The sequence below is a fragment of the Pezoporus flaviventris genome, unplaced genomic scaffold (assembly GCF_033815535.1).
Source record: "Pezoporus flaviventris isolate CSIRO_AGI_PZ_B2104156 unplaced genomic scaffold, CSIRO_AGI_Pfla_v1 ptg000007l, whole genome shotgun sequence".
In the NCBI taxonomy this organism is placed as follows: Eukaryota; Metazoa; Chordata; class Aves; order Psittaciformes; family Psittacidae; genus Pezoporus; species Pezoporus flaviventris.
In genome coordinates, this window is record NW_026892555.1 from 96,324,805 (window position 1) to 96,340,015 (window position 15,211).

The following is a 15,211-nucleotide window of genomic DNA, read 5'->3' on the forward strand; positions in this document are numbered from 1 at the left end:
TTCATCACAATGAGGCCGAAGAAGCCAAAGGCAAATGGCTTTTTTGTGACACCGCTGGTGCTTCTGAGCAATCACCTCAATCCTATGAATTCTGAAAATCCCTTTTTTTTTTTTTTTTGTTTTTGCCAAAAATACCACTGGCAACTCTGGGCATTCATTATGTGGTAATGCAATAACTCAATTTCCCTGACAATTGTTTGTTTGCTTGTTTTCAGCAGCTCCTTTGCTCTTGAGCAGTAAATGGGATAAGCAGTGTAGGTAGGACATCAGTCTTGTTCTCATCAAGACTAAACAGTGTGAAAAAAAAGCCCCAGTTATCACACAAATCTGCTTAAATAATTCTGCAGGTACCATCACTGAAATTACTCATGTTCTTCACTGCAGTGGCTTTGTTCTGCTTCCTGCTATAGCTCAGCCACAGACATTTGCAAAAAAAAAGAGAACAAAACCAAGCATCATTCAACTTAACAACTGATGTAACATACATCAGACCTTCTTTCACAAGTCTTAGCAGCATCCTATTTGTTCTATTTGTTTTTTAAAGACACGCTGCTAATCTAAGCCATGCTGGAATTCATGGGGCAACCATATTCCCTCCCTCTTCTCCAAACCACCTTCCTCTGGATATCACCATCTGCACCACCATCCACAAATCCTAGCTCTCCCTTTGTTTTAAATCCATAACTGACAGGGTTCACAGATGACACAATGTGCATCTTGCTGCCCTAGCCTTCCCTTTCTGACAGCCATTCCCACCTCTCTCATGCTATTGTCATATGTAGGAATAGGCTGATAATCCAGATGAATAACTTACGAACACCCCACCAGTGTTCAAAAGCCACCTGAGTCCTAAATGCAACTGTGTCTTAGGTGAATATTTGAGGTTTGTGTACAGCTACTTGGGACCTACATCTGGCCATCTGTTTTCCACTCAGTCTTAATTGCTATGTAAAGAGCAAAAGCACACTTGCTGAACCTCACAGTTTTCTCTATTTTATGTTGCAAGCTGGTGGAACAGTAGGACTGTTGCTTTCTTATGAAGAAGATGCCAAACATACCAGCAACATGACATTAATTGCAACATGAGCAAACCATTTACCTGATTCTCTTCTTTTTGGTCGTAAGTGCACTCAAAGCCAGAAGCTGATACAGAAATGTACATAGCTAAAAAATGCAGCACTGAAGCAAAAAATAGCACATCCCTTCCCAAATCCTGAAATTTGTTTCAAAAGTTCTGCATTAACTTTAGCAGGCACAAGGAAGTTGAAAATGTTATTGGTAATATAAAGTCTTTTTAAAGGCCTGGTTAAATTCATTAAGCCCACTGACCTCTTGCTTAGTGAATTCTATGGGCCGCATGCTCATTACATATAGAAGTCCAGCATTTCCGATGCTATTTAACTTACTGTTTCTCATGGCAAACAGGCTGAGGGAAGAAGAGCTTCAGGGCCAGCTCTCGATGCAGTCTTTATAATGTGGTTTTCATAACAGAGCACTGTGCATGTTCTGAAGAAAGTCTCTTACTTCTGCATCAAGTGCTGTGGCAGTCTGAATGGTGCCACAGGCATCATGATGAAGAGTGCTTTTCTGCATCTGTTCTTCCATAAAATGGGAAGTACCAACCTCTGCTAACTCAGGGAGTCCCCCAGCCATCCTGTAGCAGGTCTCCAGGCCAGTGGTCACCCCAGACTCACAGTGCCCCTAGGCTGGCATCAGACTGGCTCTTCCATGGAAGCCATGCTCTGCTTGGGTTCGTCTACAGTAGCATTACAGTTCAGAATAGGACCGTGCTTCTGAAAATAGTTTCTTGATTCTCCCCATTTACTGTGCTTGGGTTCACACTGCCTAACACAAGGTTATTCTGCAGGAGCTAAACTGAATGATCTGCTTCAGCTGCTAATGGGCATTGGGTCCCTGGGAGCACATTATAGCTACTCTGAAATAAAAACTCCTGAAACACATGGAGTGCAGATGTTGGGCTCTCAGCACCATTTTGGTCCTAATGTAGACGCAGCCTTCATTCGCTGTTTGCACTCTCATGCATTTTGTACCCAAAGTGCCGCAATGTGTGCAAAGCAACCTGAATAATACATAAATTCTACCTAACTGGATGCATGTCTATAGTGTGAAGTTAGTGAGTAGGACTGTAAACTAGCCATATACTAACTCTTTCAGTAGACCACTCCTAGTGGCAGTTTACTCTTCCCCAAAAAATAGTATATTCTCCTTCAATGAAAACTAAAAACCTACTTTACAGCACATTCAATTTCCTATGCTTACAAGCTTCCAGATGACAGGAATGCTGAACGATTAAATATTAATCTGGATCAACTTTCAGAGAGGTTTTGTTAAACTGTTTCAAATTTCGGTGTATTGACATTTAGAATTAAAGGGGATGTACTTTCTTTTTCTTTTTTAAAAAATAAACTGCAATTTACCATGAAAACCTGAGCTCTGAATCAGAGTCAACAGAGGAACTCTGCTTGGTTAAATGGTCCATTTAAAAAAATCCAAAACTGGTCAATTTGAATTATTTTTTTTTTCTGAGAACCACAATGTGCATGATCACAGAGATCATACTGATATTGTTCTTCTCTCATTGTCCCTGATTTTCAGCCAAATGGCTGAGGAAAACCCTACAGACCGCAAAGCCTGTAATGCAGCAAATATAATGCATTTAGGTGCGAGGCTGAATTTACACAATGAATTGTATTTAAGAAGCATTAACCCTTGAGGTTGAAATTTTGCCCAAAGCTGAACAGGATCAAGCTTAACACTGTTGGATTCTTTTTCCATCTGCCTGGCTGCCTGACCATGTCTTCATTCAGTAAGCATAGTTTCATCTCAGAGCCTTGGGTGCTTATGTTTGCTTTGAGAAACAAAACCTGATTTCCAAATAGCCTGCAGTTTATGCTCTGTATTTCTTTCCATTTATAGAATGCTTTATGCCTTAGCATTTTGAGCGGATAAATTCCGACACTAGCAAAATACCTTTTCAGCCTGAGCATGGCTGCTGGGATTTGTTATGCCAACACGGAGGCGGACATATGTTGATTTTTACATCCAAACCTTTGTATACAAGCAATTTCTGAACATGTGGTCTACAATCAGGACAGTATAGCTGCCTGGGTGTGAGGTACACTGCCAGCCACCTGAGTTTGGCAGCTTGGTCAGATCAGGGACAGTTTAATATGTAGGTTTGCATCTGCTTTCAAAAAAGTAGTTGAGATCTAACTATATATGTTGTTCTCATAAGATTCCTGTTTCGATAAAAGCTGTTAACATGTATACCTGGGTCTCATTTTCAAATCAAAGAGCCAAGTGGCTAATAGTTTCTTCCTTGACAGAGCACCCCCAATGACACTGGAGATAAACAAAACGAGAAGAAAATATACACCTTTGTACATAACAAGCTTAATGAGGTTTGTTTTTCAGGGTAGATTTGCATACACTACCTTAAAATTGAGCTTAGCTTTAATTGGAAGGTGGCCTGTATGCTGTCGGTTACGACTGTGCTCCTGCAACTGGATACAACAGCTTATAGAGACCCAAATTCATTGCTCTGACTCTCAGCAAAGCTGCAGTAACATAACCTGACATCTAATAAAACAGCTGTAACTCACAGCAATATTATTTCCACACAAAAAAGGATATGGAGTGTTTATAAACCACAGTAGCTCTATGATGTCTTCTGTGACTTTCTTAATACCCTTTGTTTATTTAACTTTTGTGATTTTCCAACCTGGGTCATTTTCCTGAAAAAAAAATTGAAAAATTTGCTTTAGTATAAAAAGTACATCCTGCTTGCAACAAGTACATAATTCATATCTATAGTTTGCAGAAAACCCTAAACTTTCCTTCTCATAAAACAGAAGATAAATACAAAGAAAATGTTATATTTACGTCATATATATACATGACCACTGTTACAATAGATCATTAATATTTTGCACATGACCGCTTTACTCACAAAGAATTTGAAGGGAAACCCACTGTATTTTCTCCACTGCTGTCACTGATACAACTATATTATTCTTCCCCACTGCATTGCTACCTGCAGTACCATTTCTCATGTCTGAGAACTTTGTTCGCATCAGCTGTCCTGAATGGAATGAGTTGCAGTCACACAAATAGAAGTTCAGCTTAATTATTTTCCTGTTACCAAAAAAAATAAATAAATAAATAAATAAAAAACTCACTCTTACCTGAAGTGAGCAATGCTTCATTTCGCTTACTTGGTTTTCCCCCATCCTTTTCCCTCCCTACAGCTACAAAAATAATTATCTCCATGACAGGTACCAAAATTTTGGTACCTGCTTCTCTCCCCCTTCAAAAGCACACTCAGCAATACTTTGTGACAATTGATCAAAAATATTACAATGATAGTTTTCAACACAGTCTTCACAGAGACTTTCATTTACCTACCTCTGGGATTTCTGTCTGCTGTGAGAGCTGAGGAGTGGGAGTCAAGCTTCTAGGGGCTTCCTGTTATTCCCAAGTTTCTATACCCATCTCCACAGTCTACACACACCCCAGGCGTCCAAAATTGATGGGGTCCATCACCTTCCCTCGCTTTTTGTGATTCCGCTTTTTTTTGCATAGGAACAACACATAAACCTCAGGTTCTGCCTGATGCCACGGTTTCTAGGCATGTCCTCTGCAAAGGCTTCCAGTTTACCAATTGGTTCCTTCCAGACACAAAAAAGACAACTTTTTACACCAGTTTACAGCTAAAACAGCCTGGCTGACTGAGGCACCGAGGTGAAACTACAAAATTACAGCTTTAATACAGGTACTTACTGCCTAGAATCATGTCCTATTTCTTTGGTCACCAGTGCAGTAATTTCTGGATTAGATGATACAAATCCTAAACCAAAATCATCATGGCAGTAATAACAACTGAGATGATAAAATAATCCAAAGAAATCAACAAAAAAAGCAATGCTAAGAGTCATCTTGTCATGAGACTGGAGGAAAAGGTAACCTTTTCGTCTTCACAGCTCTGGGATAACAATCCAGCTTTTTTTCAGGTTTCAGATAAAAAACCTTTAAGCATTGTATTTAAAGTGCTTTTAAGTTTACTACTCAAAAAATAAATAGATTTCAGAAATTTTAAACTCAATGAAAAAGTTAAACTGAAGTGCCCCAGCTTCTGTGTTTGCCCAGTCACTGCCATTGCAGTTGCCATCTGTGGAACAGAAGCAATGGCAACACTGGTGGGATGGACCAGGAAGAAATGGGGAAACACACCTGCAAAACATTTAATTGTAATCCCTTTGACATAATTGGGACTTCAAGTGCTGATTTCATTTGGAGTTGGACCTGGTTCAACTAGAAACTGGACGTTTTAAACTAAATGATCAATGAGGCTATACCCACACTCCCCTATAAAAAAAGCTCCTTGCAGAAAACCATAGAAATGTCTTAATTGCAGTAGGAAGGCTTGACTGTAAATCAAACTCAATTGCATTTAGTCCAAGCAAGCCTCGAACAAGAGTGAGAAGGAACAGTAGCTATCCCACTCTTCTACAGGCATGGGCATGAAACAAAGCTGCCATTTTACCTTCTGTGAACCTTTTGGTTCTTTTCCTTTTGGAAAGGAGCCTATAGCCTCACTGCTGCAGCTCTGGGTGCTGTGTGAGGCAGGGAATGGCACACAAGAGGTTTCCTACAAGAAACATGAGCACAAAGCAGCACAAAAGCAACATTACTGGATGACGAAGGCTGGAGCTAGAGACCCAGCTTTCTGCCAAGACTGTACATATACGATCACATCCAAAACAGGTAGCTGCTTCATGCAACCTTTTTTCCATCTGTTTGAAAAGGCAGAATTGTATTATTTTGAGGGTAAGTAAGTGCCATGGACACCATAAATGGCATTCTGCTATTGATCTTCACTATCACGCTTCACTATCATGAGAATTATTGCATCTAGTAAAGAATTTGCAACTTGGTGGAATTTTGAGGGAAAAATATTATTTAATTCTTTGGACATATTTGAAAGTGGAATTGCACCTGTACAATCATGCTCACTATTCACTTCTGGGGACATACAAACAACCACATACAAGCAGGGCTTGATTCAGGGCAAGCTGAAAGGTAACCTCTGAAGATAATAGTACCACATCAGATTGTGCACAGAACTGGACTCTTAATGTCCACAGGCTTGTCAAATTACTGGTTATGAAATAAAAGGTAAAACAAATGAATACCTTGGCGTATTTTAAGTCAAAACATTTTGACAAAATGCAAGCTATACACTAGTGAAGCTAAATGGATAAACAGAATAGACACAGAAAAGAAAATGCATGAAAATCTCATGCCAATGGAAACACATCCCAGGCTGTCAAGCAGCAAACAATTTAAAATATTGCCATATGAGAAAGGCAAATGGTTTCAAACAGTTCTTTAGTATTGCTAAAAACAAGCTCAGATATTGCAATGACTGTCTCACTTCAAAACTCTAGTGGGAGAGTTGAGGGGAGTGTGAATCACGCTTGGAGAGCATGCAAGAAGCAGAGCCAAGATGGAGCTGAGAAGGACATAAGCAAGGTTGAATGTGTGGCCCTGTTTGTTTGTCTTTACATAGTGCAAGAACAGTACAAAATTAGAAGGTGACATATTTAAATTAACAATTACTTCTTCAATGTTACCTTGAAAATCAAATAGCCCAAGAGCAATGAACTTGATACATGCTGTAGTGAATGTAAGCAATAATAGTAAAAGTGTATGTACACACAAAGAGTTTCTAACATCTACAGATAGTAACAACAAAACTATATGCTGCTTTCTTTGAGACATGCAGAGCTGGCTCCTTGCAGAGACAATGGGCTGCCTGGTATTGGCAGCTTTTATCAGATTTGATGTGATGTACTCTTGCAGCTGATCCACCAACTGAGAAAAGACACTAATAAATACATACATAATCTAAGAAGCAACAATCAAGAGATGCCAGAACCAGCCAGAAGTTTCCCCAAAGGGGAGGTGTGGGGGGGATGATGTTAACTGGCATGAATGCCAGAAAACACAATAAATAAATTAAAAGATGTAAAAACTGACAAAAACCTGGACCCAGACTAGCCACAGAGACATTTTGGAGAAACTGGCAAGAGATACAGGAGGCATCTCAGGAAATGTATTTCAGCCCTTGTAAGTAAGTTGCAACTTGGTGTAGTACCGAGGGTGGTGGTGGTGGTGGTGATGTGTACAAAGCCAACACCATTATTAAACCCACAAAAGTTAGAACCGTGATGTTTCCTGTTTGCACTGTGCAGCGGCATCCTGCGGCGCTGTACATGCGGGCAGACACCGAACACACGCTATTATCAAAAGACTTTTACATTTTCCCAAGCGCCTGCTCGCAGATGGGAGACAGACAGGGAAATGGCTGTGCACGAACGTCTGTGAACGTCGCTCCCCACTTTCGCTCCCGAGGGGTCCTGCAGGTGCGTGTGTGCCCCTGCACACGCAAACCCCACTAGCGCCTGGACCAGGGTCCGTCCACAATCCCCATCTCTCTAAAGCGGTGGGGGTTGCTGGGCTATCCTTCTCAACGCGACTCCCCGTCGGGCTCCCGGGACGCGGTCGGGCAGCAGCTGCACTGGAGTCAGGCATGAGCTCGGTAAAACAGCTCTCCCCTGTTCCACAAGCACTGGGAGCTCGCTGACAGCACTCACCTGCCGGAATCAGGCTGCGTCTGCTGCACCGAGCTTGCGAAAGCAGCGCGAAGAAGTAAACTTACCTGACACCAGCAGCGCGACTGGGATAAGTCCATCGACAGGGAGAGCGCATTCGCTGTTTGAAAGTGCGTTTAAATTAAGGCTCGGGTTTAGTTTTTGTGCAACTCAACGCCAGCTGCTTGCGGCCGGGAGCTTACTGGCGCAGGGCCGCTAGCGTGAGCGTTCCTCTGAAGAGGGGATGAGATTAAATATCTTAATAACCATATTAACGCTGTTACATCCTGGCCGCTTTGCAGCGGGGCGCACCCTGGCGAGGATGACGGCCCGCGGGGCGGATGGGGGCCAGCGCTGCCCCTGCCGCTCCCCCCGCCCGGCAGCGGCGGCGCGGGAGCTCTCCCCAGGGATGGGTGGGTGGGGGGGTGCCCCCGGCGGCAGGCGGCGCTCCGCGGCCGGCACTGGGTGCTGCGGCGGCGGGGCCGCGGCGATCTGCGGCGATCCCGGTGGAGCTGGGGAGCTGGGAGCGGGGTGCAGCGCCGGGATGGAGCGGAGAGCAGCCGGCTCCTTCCCCGATCCCGGCGGGAAGGAGGCAGTGCCTGAGGTGAGAGGGGGCCGCGGGGCGGGTCGGGGGCACCTGGTGGCGAGGGGCTGTGTCGCCCTCCCGGTTCTGTGCGGCGCCAACTTTGCTGTTCGCAGGCAGCAGCGGCCGCGAACTTGCCGGGTCCCCTCCCTGCCCCGAGCCGCGCGCGGAGCGAGGGGCGCAGAGAGCTCCCCGACGAGCCGCGGCCGCCCCGCCCCGTCCGTCCCGGTCCCTCCCGCAGGGGCTCGGCAGGACTCCGCTCCCAGTCTGCCCCCGGCCCTGGCGGCGCAGCCCGCGGGTAGGCGTCAGCCCTGGGTGGCGCGGTGGCCCCTGCCGAGGCTCCGGGCCAGCCCTGCCCGGGCACGACGTCCGGCGCCCGTCCTCCCGCACCCACCCCGCGAACGGCGGCAGAAGGTAACGGGTCTGGCGGCGGTAGCGGGGGGGGGTCGGTAGCGCTCGGGGCTGTGAGAGGGCACAGCGTCTGCTTGTGCCTTAACTGCCTGAGAATACTTTTCTGCTTGCTTGCTGGCTTGGGTTTTTGGGGTGGCGTTTCGTTTTAGTCACAGAAGCAGGGTGCGTTGAGCTGTCAGTGAAATGGCGATGGTGTGCCGGGGCACGTAACTTCACAGGAGCCCCAAATCCTTTATTTTTTCGCTTAGACAGAGCTCCCCCTGGGTTCCCGGGTCTTTCGCGAGGTTTACACAAAATTAAGTCTTCAGTCAGGTTACAACATCTGTGAAATAATACGTGTAGCTAACGTGATTATGAATTTCGGTTTAAACTGTAAGCAAAATGTGTTCTGAATATGCATGTCAGTCATAGTTAATGTTTGCTAAATATGTTACTAAAAATTTGAATGCATATTCTCAGTAAGATCAGGCCATAAATTGTGAAGGAATATCAAGGGTCTGTCTCTATTCAGAACCACACCATTCGGTTTTTAACATACTAGGTTCAGCGCTGGCCCTGAAAACAGGGGTTAAGATGTATCCAAGGAAGAAGGTTCTTGCCTGTAGGACCCTTGACGAGCCACTTCCAGTGGAATCTGAGTTGCGAGCTCTCCTGTTTATGCAGTGCTTCTGCTGGAGTTACTTTTGCAAGAACTTCTTACTGCATCTTTCTTTCCCGCGGGGGGAAGATTGGCTGGGTCTGTACCAGTAGCAAACCTCCACCTGAGTGCTCGTTTTTAGTTCAGCCTCCAGCACCAAAGCTATTTGAGAAGGAAAGGTGTCTTTTTGAGTCTGCTTATTTCCTGCCCCTCCACTGCCCCGGCTATTTCCATGGTTCTTAAATGACTTGACGATGACCTTGAGAGGAAGAAGTTAGCTTTGCTCAGAGGACTTCAGGCTTCTTTTATTTGCTCTTCTTAAAGCTTCCTTAAAACCAACAAGCAGAGCGTTTGGAGGGAAACCTGCGCCCCGTCACTTTCCTTACCTTAACTAAAAGCTGATAGATGTTCCCACTTGTTTTGGAAAGGTTTGTAGCCAAGCACGAAAGATCGGATTTGACACTGCTAAAGTAAAACATGAGGTAAGGCAAAGGAGGGCAGTCCTTTTTCATACATCACTCCTCATGTGGAAAAATTGGGTTAAAAACTATGTGAACTTTCTTCTTTTTTTCCCCATGACACTTTTATTTTGGTGGGTTATTCGGTGTGTCTGTTTCTGTGAAAACTCAAGACTTTTGCCTTTTAAAAAATATTAGCAATATTACCATATATTTTCAGGCTGCACTCACTAGGAGATTAACAGCACTTGGCCTTGTGCCTCTGGTCTTGTGCCTAATAATACATTGTGGGAGCACTGCATTAACCGTCAGTAAATGTCTGTCATCTCTTTGGGCTTAATTACGGAATGGTTTTAAAACAGCACGCAAAGGAAAGTTTCAGCTCATCTTTTAGATGTCATGCAGCCCTGTGTATGAATAATTCTCATAGTGCCTGGATCTGTTGGCAGTGGCCCCATTAAGGGAAAAAAGCCCTGCTTTGTTTATGTGGCTTTTGAAGCCCTAAAATTTTGGGGCTCATTTTTTTATTTCCCTTTAGCAGCTCTGTGTTGATAAAATAGACGAGAAGAATTGCATTTCTTTGCTGAGCAGGATGCTTAGGCAGGATGGTCTTCGGATGCTCCTCGTCTTTCTCTTTGTTGTTGTGTTTGATTCTGGGAGAAATCCTTTTTAATGCCTGACTATGATTTCAGGGCAGCCTAAGAAATTGCTCACAGGCAATTGTGCCTTGCACTGAACCCAGTGTTGTCGGCAGTCAGACAGGATCAGTAATCAAGCTGGTGTTGGATGGATTGTGAGACATCATGGAAACATTTGTACTTCTCTAGTACAAGACCTGTCTAATTAGACAGCCGAGAGCCAAAAAAGCTGATCAGAGTGGACAGTGCTATAGCTAACCTGTGCTAACGTTGTGCAATGTTGGTACCAAGTAGGAGTGCTCAGATGGTGAATTATTCCACAGTATTGTCTTTTGAATGCTCAGCATAGCTTTTAGCTTGTGAACTTGCATGTAGACAGCTATTTAATTGCTTCTTTTGAGCAATTGTTGGAAAAACCAATCTGGATGTTATATCACTGTGTCCTCAGATTGTTTGCAAGGAAAAGAGGCAGCATTTTAAGACTGAGCTGATGATAAAAGTAAATGTTCAATTTGAACAGTAATAAGGGAAGAAAGAGAAAACTGGAGGCAGTGAAAATTCTTAAACATTTTTTAAAGGTTTAAGTGACTGAGGAACCTTTCTCCTATTTTAAAAATGACATAGGCAGTCAAAGGCCAGAGTGCTAAATCTGTGATATTGATGGGTCTCACAGGTGGCTCAGAAACCTTGTCAGATATGTGTGATAAGGACTGAGGTTGTTTCTTTGCAAGTTTTCTGTAGCTCTACTAAAAAATGAAGAAGCCGTTATCAGCTCTGGCCATGTACCTCTTTGAACATTCAGGGTGCCTTGCATTGAGTAGCTTATTTGCTTAATTAAGCCATCAGTTTTGAGTTATGTGACTTGCATGTTTCCCTACTTAAATTAATGTCTTCATCAGATTGATAATTACACCTTTTATAATCAATGGACCTTAATGCTTTGTTTGCATCAGACCTTTTTAAGTACCTATTAATTAAGCCTGACAACTTGGAGTTACTTTGTACTGCTTCCCCAGTGTAGTCTTACTCTGTTTCACAGCTGAACCTACATCCCATTTCAGGAGGCAGTTTAGCCATAAAGGGAAGTGATACCCTGTTGCTTCTGTTTTCTTGAGTAGTGTCTTGCTTGTGGAAGACCTTTTCCTTACTCCTTGCTTTGTTTCTTTTTCAATGGGTCTGAGATATCAAGGCAAATTAAGGTTCTGCAGGTTAAATGGTGAGCAGAATTAAAAAATATTATTTTGGAAGACTCTGGCGCTGGTCATATTGGCTGACGCAAGCCAACTGGCTTTCCGCTGACTTCCCATGAGAGAAGGGCTGGAGTCCCTCTGCCCTTCTGCCCTTACCAACTCAAAAATCATCTGTGATTTCTTAATAAAAGCTGATGTGCTCTAGGCTGTGTGCTTTACATTTTAAATCCTTCAGTGCTTTCTGGAGCATTATTCTTATTAAATATTTACAATCTCTTTATGGTTTGTTTGTTGTTTTTTTTTCCCTGGAAAAAGATGAGAAATATACAGTCTCCCAGCTTCTTAACTGGAACTGGCATCTTTGATAATCATTCAGGCTGTACCAGCATATTTGCTGTCTCATAATCATTTGGTGATAAAATCTAAAATTTTAAAGCAAATCAGAGGTTTGTGGTATTTTTTTCGAAATTACAGAAAACTGAAAGAACAGTTTAAATTACTGAATCAAGTCCCTTTAATGTGTTCCTAGTCCTGAGTAAAAAAGATCTCAAATGATCTCTTTCTCATTGTCTTTCAGGATTCTAAATAACTACATTAAAAATAAAGATAAGTAAGACTGTTAACTGTGATGCCAGCTATTGGTAAAAGTAAACGTAAATTCACTGTACTTGCAGAATATCTACCAGATAATGGTTCTCCATGCTCTGTGCTATTTGGTTAACTAGTGTCTTTTGTTTTACGAGCTCTCTTGGTAGCACTCGTGAAGTTTGTTGAAAACAAGGGATCCAACTAAAGCATGTAAAATTAGAGTTCTGCACAACTGGCAGCAGGCAAATCAATATTAGACAAATGGGAAGGAACATGAGCATTTAAAAGGAAAAATGTACTCAAGATTCTAGGAATATTAAGGCATCAAGATGAAACAACAATAATGTATTAAAAACATATCCTTTCAGTGTTGTTCCAAAAGGTGAAGAATTACACGTGCTGGTAATTATGGAAATTATTCTTGTCTTCTCTTTCAGAGCTTTGTGTTTCTTGAAGAGACAAATAGTGTTTAGACCGAACACAAGAAGCACTTTATAAATATCAGTTGTATGGGGTTTTTTGACAATTGAGTTAGAACTGTTTGTCTCAGCCTTCTATAAATGGCTCCATTAGCAAAATAAAAAGGCTGATACCTACTGAGCAGGGAATAATGAGAAAGATTCAGCATTTCCTGTGTGTAGGGTTGTCTTGTGCCAGGGTGCCCACTGCTCACCCTCAAGTGAATAGGAGCTCCATGGGAACAGCTGTGAGAGTGTTGGTGATACCCTTCTCCATCTGAACTCCATCACTCCCCAGGTGGGAATGGGTGCTGGCACGTGATAGAACCATAGAATCATTGAGGTTGGAAAAGACTGTTAAGATCATTGACTCCATCTGTTAACCTAATACTACCAAGTCCACCACTAAGTTGGCTTTGCTTGGTACACATGGGATTTGAAAAAATCCCAGGTGTTGCCCTGGGAACTTCAGAGAGGAATGATAAACCTGTTTGTTTTCTGAGAAGAGACATTCTGCATATGAATGCTCCATCCCTGGCAGTGTTCAAGGCCAGGTTGGACCAGGCCTTGGGTGATATGATTTAGCGTAAGGTGTCCCTGCCCACGGCAGGGGGGTTGGAACTAGATGATTTTAAGGTCCTTTCCAACCCTAACGATTCTATGATTCTATGGTTCTATATGTGTAGCTCTTGCCATCACGTGGATTTATTTTTTAAATGTTTCTAGTCAGACTCACTGGAATGAGCTGAAAATGATGTTTCTCAGATGTACTGTAAAGCAGGCATCATGTGTTGGCTGTGAAGCAAATTCCTCACACATGTTGTTATTTTATGCATATTTACCCCACTGTCTGAATTACAAGGTATCTGTAATTTTAAAATGTTTAAGGAGAGACTTGACAGATGAAGGAAAAAGGAGAATTAAGCCAGCCAGATTTAGGATAAACCACCCTTCACAGATTTGGCACTGCTGTGATAATATTTTCTCATGCCAGGTCTTGTACACCTGAAAAATACACCTTCAAAACTTCTTCAGGTCTAGGTCATTTCTGACACTTTGGGATTTTATCTATCCAGGGTGTTGAATGGAACTGGATTCTGAATGGGAAGCTCATTTTCATCTACTTTTTTGTTTCTCCAGTTAGAATTGGACCACAGCTATTGATTTTAAATCTTTGTTACATCCAAACAGCTTTGAATCAAAGAAAATACTGCTTTGTTACTCATTCGACTAAAAGCATGTATCCCTTAGGGCAGATCTACTTACTGTGGTGACTTTGAAGGTGTAAAAATTTGCATCACCTCACAATCTCTCCCTTTTGCCTCCTCCTCCCTCTCGGTCCTTACCTTCCCATGGAGTTCAGCAGTACATGGATCACGAGCCCTGGTTTCCATGACTTATACTGCTGCTGGTTCAGGTGAGTTTGGAATTACTGGGCTGTTACTGGCCTGAGATGGAATGATTTCATTCACAGCTACACCCAAATTTAATTACAGCTGAAACGTCACTGAATTGACTGAGCAACAATATAAGAATACCGTATTCAGCATCAACACCAATGGGAATGTGCTGGTTTAACCACACAGGTGAAGAGATTACTGAAGGAAGTGATACGATTCCCATTAGTGGGTTGAGGTCATGAGTGTTGTGAAGCAATGTCAGCCAGGAGACCAGCTCACTGCCTGAAATTGGTCAGCACACCGATGGACAGGTTTTTCTGCTTGTAGAAAAATGTTCTTGGGGCTTTTTTTTATATTTCTAAAAAGAGGAACACCCTTCTTTGGAAATGAGGAGACAATTGCTAGAGAAACACTGTCATTGAACGTTCAAAGTAATAGGATAAAGGATAGACTGAGCTTGAGGGAAGATTAAGGGGTTTTGAATTCTTCATAGTGAAGTGCAAGAATCGTAAGTACTCCATGCTGAACAGATTGTGATGGGCAGCAGGAGAACCAGTTGTTTTCCTTCAGATTATCAGTGCAATTTGTTCAACTGGTAAAGCCAGGAAGCCAGAGCCTCCATGGAGACTCTGCAATCACTATATAAATTCATTCAACGAAACTCTGAGTGAAAACCAAGTCTCTTTAGTTTGAAGCTTTTCAAATATTATTCCAAGGCTAAAGCCTGTATGGTTTAGGATTTTACTTTATTCTGACCTGCCAAAATGAAATTTTACTTGGTTCTCAAGAATGAATTCTTTCGCTCACAAACTGGCTTTGATGATGTTACTGAGTTAAGGGGGAAGTAGTTTAAAAAGCAGATGTTTCCCAGGATGTAGAGCAGGTCCTCAGAAATTTTACTTACTAATTCTGACTTAAGAAATTGTCCTGGGTTCAGCAGTAGCAGTCATTTTTCTCCTTCTTAGTAGCTGGTGCAGTGCTGTGTTTTTGACTTTCAGCCTGGGAGCAGCACTGATAACACCATTTTTTTTTTGTTACTGCTCGAATGTTTAGTCTGACCAAGGACTTTCTGATTCTCATGCTCTGCCAGGGAGGAGGGGAAGCTGGGAGGAAGCAGAGACAGGAAACCTGACCCAAACTGACCAAAGAGGTATTCCATACCGCAGCACAGCATG

At 42.8% G+C, this 15,211-nt stretch overlaps 1 protein-coding gene and 1 long non-coding RNA gene across 4 annotated transcripts in view; one reads left to right on the top strand and one right to left on the bottom strand.

Moving 5' to 3' along the window:
* Positions 1-921: 921 nt before the first annotated feature.
* Positions 922-8,087, bottom strand: LOC133267361 (uncharacterized). Its single transcript, XR_009742753.1, has 2 exons — positions 7,742-8,087; positions 922-3,755 (listed from the first exon to the last, which is right to left on the bottom strand). It is a non-coding gene; the product is annotated as an uncharacterized LOC133267361 (long non-coding RNA).
* Positions 7,138-15,211, top strand: part of KCNG2 (potassium voltage-gated channel modifier subfamily G member 2) — a 58,318-nt gene continuing 50,244 nt past the window's right edge. The window contains exon 1 of one of the 3 annotated variants that reach the window (XM_061449630.1): positions 7,138-7,804. The gene's annotated coding sequence lies outside the window, so the exon portion shown is untranslated. The other 2 variants (XM_061449631.1, XM_061449633.1) reach the window with 2 other exon arrangements.